Source organism: Planococcus citri, chromosome 1 (genome assembly GCF_950023065.1).
Source record: "Planococcus citri chromosome 1, ihPlaCitr1.1, whole genome shotgun sequence".
In the NCBI taxonomy this organism is placed as follows: domain Eukaryota; kingdom Metazoa; phylum Arthropoda; class Insecta; order Hemiptera; family Pseudococcidae; genus Planococcus; species Planococcus citri.
In genome coordinates, this window is record NC_088677.1 from 9,243,313 (window position 1) to 9,252,151 (window position 8,839).

General features: G+C 35.7%; 1 long non-coding RNA gene across 1 annotated transcript; it reads left to right on the forward strand.

The window, feature by feature from the left end:
- The first annotated feature begins 332 nt into the window (after positions 1–332).
- On the forward strand, positions 333–8,834 carry LOC135846979 (uncharacterized). Its single transcript, XR_010559059.1, has 2 exons — positions 333–715; positions 8,587–8,834. It is a non-coding gene; the product is annotated as an uncharacterized LOC135846979 (long non-coding RNA).
- Positions 8,835–8,839: the final 5 nt, after the last annotated feature.

Consider the following 8,839-nt stretch of genomic DNA (forward strand, 5'->3'; position numbering starts at 1 on the left):
ACGTATATTTGGCTTTCTGAAGGGGGGATATTTACCACACCACAGTATATAATACTGACGATTGATACCTACCTAAACTTGTGAGTTACCTACAATACAACGCAGATATCACTTTAGCTGATACACATTTAGTTGAAATTTACCTACGTAAGAACATGTTTTCGCCACCAAAAAAATCAATAAAAATCGTTTCGAATCATTATCAAATAAACCTCATATGCGTACACCGGTATAAATCACACAAAAAAACACTTGCCACCTTGACTGACTAACGATTCAGGTAAAAAATATTGTATCGAATCGACATTTCGATGAGTTATCGTCGTGTAGCTTTGATTTACCTTCTTCGCCATTGGAAAACAATGCTCGTAAACATCTTCGCGATACCGCTGCGTGAATTCGAATGATTTTTCTATTATATAAGGAAATCAATTCGTATGTACAAAACATCATTCGAAATCGGTACCTCGTTGAAGCTGGAACTCGGTTTTTTAATTCGTACATAGGTATACCTATTGCTGTAATAAGCACGTTGAATTTAAAGTCGTTCGAAAAACTCGACATCGTATATAAAAATGCAGATCTTCAAATACTTGAAAAAGTTTCTTCTCTTGGCTGCGTTAGGTCTTCTCGCAGTCACATATGTCACTGCCCCGGGCGTGCCCGGCGGAGTGAAAGCAGTCAAAGATGAAGAAGCCCGCCTTAACGACGACGCGTAAGTATTTTTCAATGCAGGACGACTCTACAATATTCATAATGCTATCGATTTCGAAATCTGATTCGCGTAATGTTGTTTCAAAGCGTTGTTATATGTATAACTCGAGGCATGCTCCAAAAAATATACTCCTGCTCAGACAACTCCTTTCAGGACAGTAGTACAGTAAACACGAGGACCAAATTGTCTTCGGCTCAAAATTTTGTGGTAGCTAAAAATCGAGCTGCGGCCTTATCTCGACCTACTTGAAGCTTTCATATCTTCATTTTACCCCCATTTACAGACGTTTTCTGGTCAAAAAAACTTTCCTACTCGATGTGTTCTCCTGCACAAATGTTCGGAATAATCCACAATTCGATTTTCGCAACGTTCCAAATTAATTTCCACGCACTCCGGAGAAATGTTTGCAAATTCTGGAAAAATCGAAAATCGCGCAGAGAGCGAGGAGAGGCTTCAGGAAGACTCGAAATGACCAAATTTGCATTCAGAGGGAGAGCAAATTTTAAAAATTCGAATCAACTCGTAAAATACTAGTAGGTACATAGATCGAGAATAATCCACAATTTGGCTATTTTGCTCCCAAATTAATCTTCACACATTCTGATTTTTATACAATTGTCAATTACCTTTTTTTAACACCATAACAAACAATGTTCACTGTCTTCGAAGTCGATAATGTTTAAAGCTTCTGCTGTATCACCCTCCTCTGCTCTACGAAGTGGCTCCAAGATGATGTTTTCAGAATCTCCTGATAAACTGAGGCGTATACGATTTTTTCTTCTTTTCTTTTTTAAAATAATACTTACGTCTGCTTTTCTATTTTACTGTTCATGTTGACAGGATTCTAACGTTTTTCTGAATTTTCCTCTTCCATTAAAACTACTGTCCCTCAATCTAGTAGTTTCCTGACGATGTCGATACTTTCTTTCTTTACACTTCGGTTGGATAAATAGCCAGAAATTACATGCGAGCAATTAAATCAGCTTTTGCATCATCTATAAAGATTCTCTTTGAACAGTTGGTAATATTTCTTCTCCGAAGTGGTAACTTTCCAACAATAGGTTCGGGTTGTTATTTTCTGCTACACTACGGATAAGGAAAGGAGTTACAATTTTCGTCATTGGCCAATTCTCGATTGATCTTGTCATGTTTTTGCACACAAGCGTGAATGTGCTTACACATACAGAGTGGCCCAAAAGTCAGTATCCCGATTTTCACGTTTTAGTTTTTCTTTGAAAAGTCAAAAACTAAGCATCCTAGAAAAAAACTAACGACATCATGTCGATTCAAAATTTAATTCTCAACAACTTTGCATTCATGAAATTTTTTTTGGACGCTTCCTTTCGCCTCCAGATCAATTTTTGTGGCTTGATGATTTTCATGAAAAAATTTTCAAAAGTGTTCATTTCTAAGAGTTTTAGTTTTTTGCAAAAAAATCAAAAACTAAGCATCCTAGAAAAAAACTAACGACATCATGTCGATTCGAAATTTAATTCTCAACAACTTTGTTTTCATGAAATTCTTTTTGGACGCTTCCTTTCGCCTCCAGATCAATTTTAATGAAGCTCAGTTAGCAAATTTTTCTGAAATTTTAGTTTTTTGCAAAAAAATCAAAAACTAAGCATCCTAGAAAAAAACTAACGACATCAAGTCAATTGGAAATTCAATTCTCTACAATTTTCCTCGATGTAATTTTTTCGTAGGATGCTTTTTTTCATCTCCAGATCAATTTTAATGAAGCTTGGCTTGCAAATTTCTTGTAAAAAAATTCAAAACTAAGAATCCTAGAAAAAAACTAAGGACATTAAGTCGATTGGAAATTTGATTCTCTACAACTTTGTCACCATGAAATTTTTTTTGGACGCTTCCTTTCACCTCCAGATCAATTTTAATGAAAGTCACCTTGCAAATTTTTCAAAAGTTCATCTCAAAAAATTTTAGACTCTTAGTTTTTAGACAAAAATCAAAAACCAAGCATCCTAGAAAAAAACTAATGACATTCTAGCAATTGGGAATTTTGAAATGAACTTTCGAAAAATTCAATTTTTTTACTTTTCTATTCCCATTTGGCAATTTGCCAAAAATTTAAAATCTTAATCTAAAATTTTAAAAAAATTATAACAATGGTAAAAAAGAAATAAACGATCATAAAAGGTGCTCAAATTGAGCACCTCCTGCTTCAATGCAGGCTAGAATCGTTCGTTACCATTTGAATGTTAATCGTTCTTCACGATCACATCACATCGAACCTACTCGCAGATGTCGCACCTCGGGAGTTATAAGGTCACATCTCAAAAAAAATCGATTTTGATGTTTTTGCATTTTTGGGGGTTGCATGACTCCCTGCAACCAAAAATAACACTTTGAGTCGGGTATGCTGCTTAGATCATGTAAAAAATGCAAAGGGCCTAGCTCAAAATTTCTATAACATTGCAAGTTGTTTGGAGTTATAAGGTCACATCTCAAAAAACTCCTCTTTCTTTGAGTAAAATTTGCACATACAAAGTGTCAGAAACCAGTTTCGATAGTGTTGAACGTTTTTAAGATGTAAAATAATCACAAGGAGTGTATTTTTTGTAGGTTTGTTCCAAAACAAAAAATTTTTAAAATAGAACATCTTTCAGAAAAATTAATTTGCATATATATTAAAATTTTAGTTTTTTGGGAAAAACTCAAAAACTAAGCACTCTAGAAAAAAACTAACGACATTATGTCGATTGGAAATTTAATTCTCTACAATTTTGTTACCATGAAAATTTTTTTGGACGCTTTTTTTCGCCTCCAGATCACTTTTTATGAAAGGTTATAACTCAAAATGTTTTCCAAACATTGAAATATTTCCTCTTTAAGATTTTATTTTTCAAAATATTCTTATGCTAAATGAAGGTAGGATACCCAATCTTCAAAATGACATGCTATTCATTCCTCACAATTGATTATAAGTTGATGAAAATAATGAATCAAGTTTTAAAAAAAAAGAAAATCACTCTCTTGTAAAATTTCACTTTTTTGAGATGTGACCTTATAACTCCCGAGGTGCGATGTGATACTCAGGTTGTTTGTGAAATGAGTCTTTTACTTGTAGGTAGGTAAAGAACTTGAATGTTTCAAATTGCACCCAAAATTATCTCGAAAAGTGTCTAGATGGGGGTGACATGACCAGTAGAAACCGAATTCAGGATTCATGTTCTTATTTGACCATTATTTTGTCAAAAAACCAAGGGTCTAAAACTTTTAAAGATCAACTTTTGAAAAATTTGCAAACGGAGTTTCATTGAAATCGATCTGGAGGTGAAAGATAGCCTCCCAAAAAATTTTTCATGATGTCAAAGTTGTAGAGAATCAAATTTCCAATCGACATGATGTCGTTAGTTTTTTTCTAGGATGCTTAATTTTTGATTTTTCAAAGAAAAAACTAAAACGTGAAAATTGGGATACGTACTGACTTTTGGGTCACTCTGTATTTCTATTCATCTGACTATCTCTGCATGAACACATAGTCCGGCATATGACAATAGGAGTAATTGCACCACCCCCCCTCCACCAATCCTCTGGGACAACTTTTTTCTTAAAGGGGACATCCTAAGGAACATTTTAGAGCAAACTTGCCAAAAAAAAAGTTGGCCTTACTTACAAAACGGCGGCCATTTTGATTGACAGGTCAGCCGAAATCGCAGATTTTGCGTTTTAACATAGGACTTACACGAACTTTTTCAAACTTTACAAAGGTAGATCGAAAGATCATGCAAAAATTTATCACTTGTCAAAATTTCAAGTACTAAAGTCCGTTTTTCGATTTTTGGTGAATTTTTGAAAATAGAATTTAGGCCAAAAATGAGGGAAAAAATCAGAATTTTACCAAATTGACCAAGAAAGCTGAAATTTGGGATATACCCTATTTTCGACATGCCAAATCGATTGGAAACGGTTTCAACCCGTTTTGAGCAGTTCTGGAGCCTCCAGCAGATTTTTGAAACTCGAAATTCCCACAAAATTCCATCAAATAGGAGTTGTAAAGCGAAAATTTATTCTAAAAACTAATTTCAATACGCTACGAAGTACTGCAGGTGAATTTCAAGTCGTTTTGGATCCTCCAGCGACTTTTTGAAAATTCCTGCAGCCTCCAGATGATTTTTGAAACTTTAATTTTTCACAAAATTTCATCAAATGGAGATGGAAAGCTGAAATTTACTCTACACTCCAATTTTAACACCCTCTGAAAACGACTTGTTAGTTGGCCAAAATTTCGAAAAAAACCTGGTTTTGCCAATAATATCTGAAGAAGTCCTTGTTACATATGTTTTTTGCCTAAATTGTCAAAAAAAACTCATTTATTTGTCAAAATTGTAAAGAAGTAACTTTTTTAATGTTGAAATCAAAATTATAAAAAAAACTCCTAACTTTAGTAAAATGTTCAAAAAATCCTGTTTAGTCCAGTAACTTTAGCAAAAAAATAGGGGCTATAGTGAATCTCTAGGCGGCAAGCTGATTTTTGGTATACTGGTCCATTTTGATGTCCTGAAAACGAATCCGAGGAGTCCCCAACTGTCCAAGGTGAGCTTTCCCCCAAATTGTGGATCTTAGCCCCCCAAAAATATATCGAAAAATATCGACTCTAGCGCAAAAATGATTGAAGAATGTTGTTCTACGTTAAATTTCCGATCTATTGATATATCAACTGTCTTTCTCCCCCCAAGGGGGGTGGAACTACAACCATTCAAAAAAGGGGGGTTTCCTGAAAAATACATAAAGGATATAGGCGCCTGAGGGGGGGGGGGTGAAATGGTCCCCGAAAGCGTTCGAGTTGATATCAGCATGGAAGGTGGGTCCCATCGAGAAACTTCCGCGTGAAAAATTTCAGATCGGCACCACCTCCCCTTTTTGGGGAACCCCCCGTTTCTGTAATTTCAATACCAATTTTCTCAGCCCCATTTCAACCGATTTTGAAAATTTTTCAGTATGTTATGTATTATTCATAGTAGGTATCCCCACAAAAATTTTCAACCCCCTCCTCTCATATTTACCCCTCAAAATGGTGTGAAAATGTGCCTGGGGAGGGTTGGGGGTAAAATGGAAATTTCGGGGAAAATAACTAAGTATTAATGAGTAGGGTGTCGTTTTCTTATGATTCGATACCGCTGAGCACGAATATGACGTCAGATTTTTTGCTACACTCATCTAGCCCTCTCCACAGCACATGGCCCCCTCAATTTATACTATTTGAAATAAGTTGAAAAACGCTATTTTGAGGAGTAAATATGAGGGGAGGGGGTTGAAAATTTTTGTGGGGATACCTACTATGAATAATACATAACATACTGAAAAATTTTCAAAATCGGTTGAAATGTGGCTGAGAACTCCAGGTTTTTGTCGAAATTGTCATTATTTTTTTTACGAAATATTGTAAGCAAAGACTTGTTTCTTAACAATTTATCCAAAAAATTTTGTTTTGTGTCAAAATAGTCAATAAAAACTTGTTAGCCAAAAAAACAGTCTGAAAGTACAGCTTTTGCCAACGTTTGTCAGAATTTATCTAAAAAGTGCTGCTTTTTCCATTCTTAAAATCAATCTTTGTAAGTTTATATTTTTCCTCTCATTTTTCTTTTGCTGTTCACTTTTAATTCTGCCCCCAAAAAAAGGTGCAATTAAACGTGTGTATGTACTTGTAAATAAATAGATAATAAAATGATCATCATCATCATTGAACTTTGACCTGGTGAGCTGTTCAGCCCATCTGGGAAAATGTAAAAGAATTGCTCGCCAATGTATCATCAAGTCTTTTCTTCAGTCTTCCTCTACTCCTCCTACCAGTTGGAGTGTACTCTCTGACTTTTCAAGGGGACTGTTCATCAGGCATTCTGTCAACGTGTTTTTGCCATTTCTTTCTGTAATCTTTCACTTGTCTAATGATTGGCTCTGCTCCTAGCTCCATTCAGGAATCAGGATGTCTTTGTTCCTTTTCCTATCTCGTCTAGCATATCCTGCTGTGGCTTGCATGAATCTCATTTCCGCTGCGGTTGCTCTGCTTTTTATAATTATCCTTTCTCATTGTCCATGTTTCACTTCCATACAGCAGCATTGGTCTTGCCAGCGTATTGTAGATTCTTATTCGAGTTTCGGCTCTGACTTTTCTTGGAGGTATGGCTCAGTTTATAGCTCCGCTTACTCTCAGGAATTTTCTGATCTTAAGTTGTGCGTCAAACCATCAACTTCTCCTTCATATGACAGCTCACATCCGAGATATTTAAAGCTTTTAACTTGTTCCACTGGCAGTCTAGTCCATTTACAACAATTTTACTGCGTATTGGCTCTTTCCCATCGAAGGGCATCACCTTTGTTTTTGACAATGAGATTCTCATTCCGTACTTATCAGCTACTTTCTGAAGGTTGTACATTGCTCTCTGCAAGTCATCTTTGTTGTCAGCAAAGGCCACCTGATCATCAGCAAACAGCAGGTATTGACATGGGTGTTGTTGATGTCTAGCCCTTTTGGCTTGGTTTTCACCCATTCTTTAATCATGCCATCAAAGTAGATGTTGAACAGACTACATGACATCGGGCATCCCTGTCTTACTCCTCTTCCTATCTTCTTTGCTTCCGATATGTTTCTAGATCTTACTCTGATTACATTATCCATGTATATTTCTTCAATTAGGCGTACTATTTGTTCATTCACTTCGATTTTCCTCAGGATTTCAAACAACTTCTTCCTTTGTACTCGATCATACGCCTTCTCCAGATCAACAAAGCACATGTGGGTCTCTAGGTTATATTCTTGTCTCTTCTCCATCAGCAGTTTTGTTGCATATACTCCATCTATGCATGATCTTCCCTTTTGAAATCCATTTTGGCATTCCAATATTATTGGCTCCGCATGGTTCTCGATTCTTCTGGCTAGCATCTTTGCAAGTATTTTGTAAGCAGCATTTAGTAGGCTAATTCCACGGTAGTTTCCTGGGTCATTTTGGTCTCCTTTTTTGAAGATGGGTATTACAATTATTGCAGTGCGGAAGTCTTCTGGTATGGTCGCACCTGATAGTATTTTATTGTAGAAAGCTAGCAGTCTCTTCTTAATGGTTATTGTGGCGTTCTTGAATAAGTCTGTTGGTAATTTATCACTGCCTGGGGCTTCTCCATTTCTGGAGCTTTTCAAGGCTCCATCTAGCTCTTCCCAAGAGAGTGGATCATACCATGTTCTCCTCATGGTTTGCCACTTCAATTTCATTGTTGGGATCACTCCATAGGTTTGCATAGTATTTGACCATTTTTTTCACAGCCTGGTGGGGCAATGTTGGCTCTGTGTACCTCATCTTCCAATATTATTTTGATTACTTTGTACACGTCTTTTGGTTTCAGTTTATATGTATCCCTCTCCATGTTTGCCACAAACCTTTTGTATTGTTCCTGTTGTGTTTCTCTTATCATCTGATTTTTTTCACCAAGCATTATGGAAACGTGTTTGAAAAGAATGTGAGAATTGTAACTGAATTGCTCCGACTTCAATTTGAATTTCTTTGGTATTTTTTTTATCCTTTATTTTCTTACCAAATGTTGACTCGATCGGCTCATGACAACTGTACGGATGGCAATTTGATCAGTACCTCTCCCCTCTTTCCCACCTTTAAATCTTATGGGTGAAAAACATACATGCAGCTTATGCGTTCAAAAATCATAATTTAACCTAAATGAAAATTCGAATCGAAAATGCTTCAACATTAACTTCGAGTAGAGAGTAAATATTTCACCACATTTTATAAACTCAACATTGCGCTCATTTCCATGGAAATTAACCAGCATTCCACATTCAGCGGTTCGTTTATCTTACCTATAATAATTACTTCATATTTTGATATTGTATATTTTCGTAACAGGCAAGACTGAATGAGAATCGTTCACGGATGAATAATATGGCAACGCTGAATTCTTCGATTTGATTTTTCACCGCTGTATATAATTTTTCCAATGGAATGTTGCATCGCATCATAATTTCTAATAATCATTTAATTGTAACGAATATTTTAATTTATTTTAAGGCAATTGTATCCCTATTTCGGAATTAATTTAAGTATACGTTAGTTTGTAAGTCAATAGCATCCACAATACATCACTTAGCATCGCATTAGT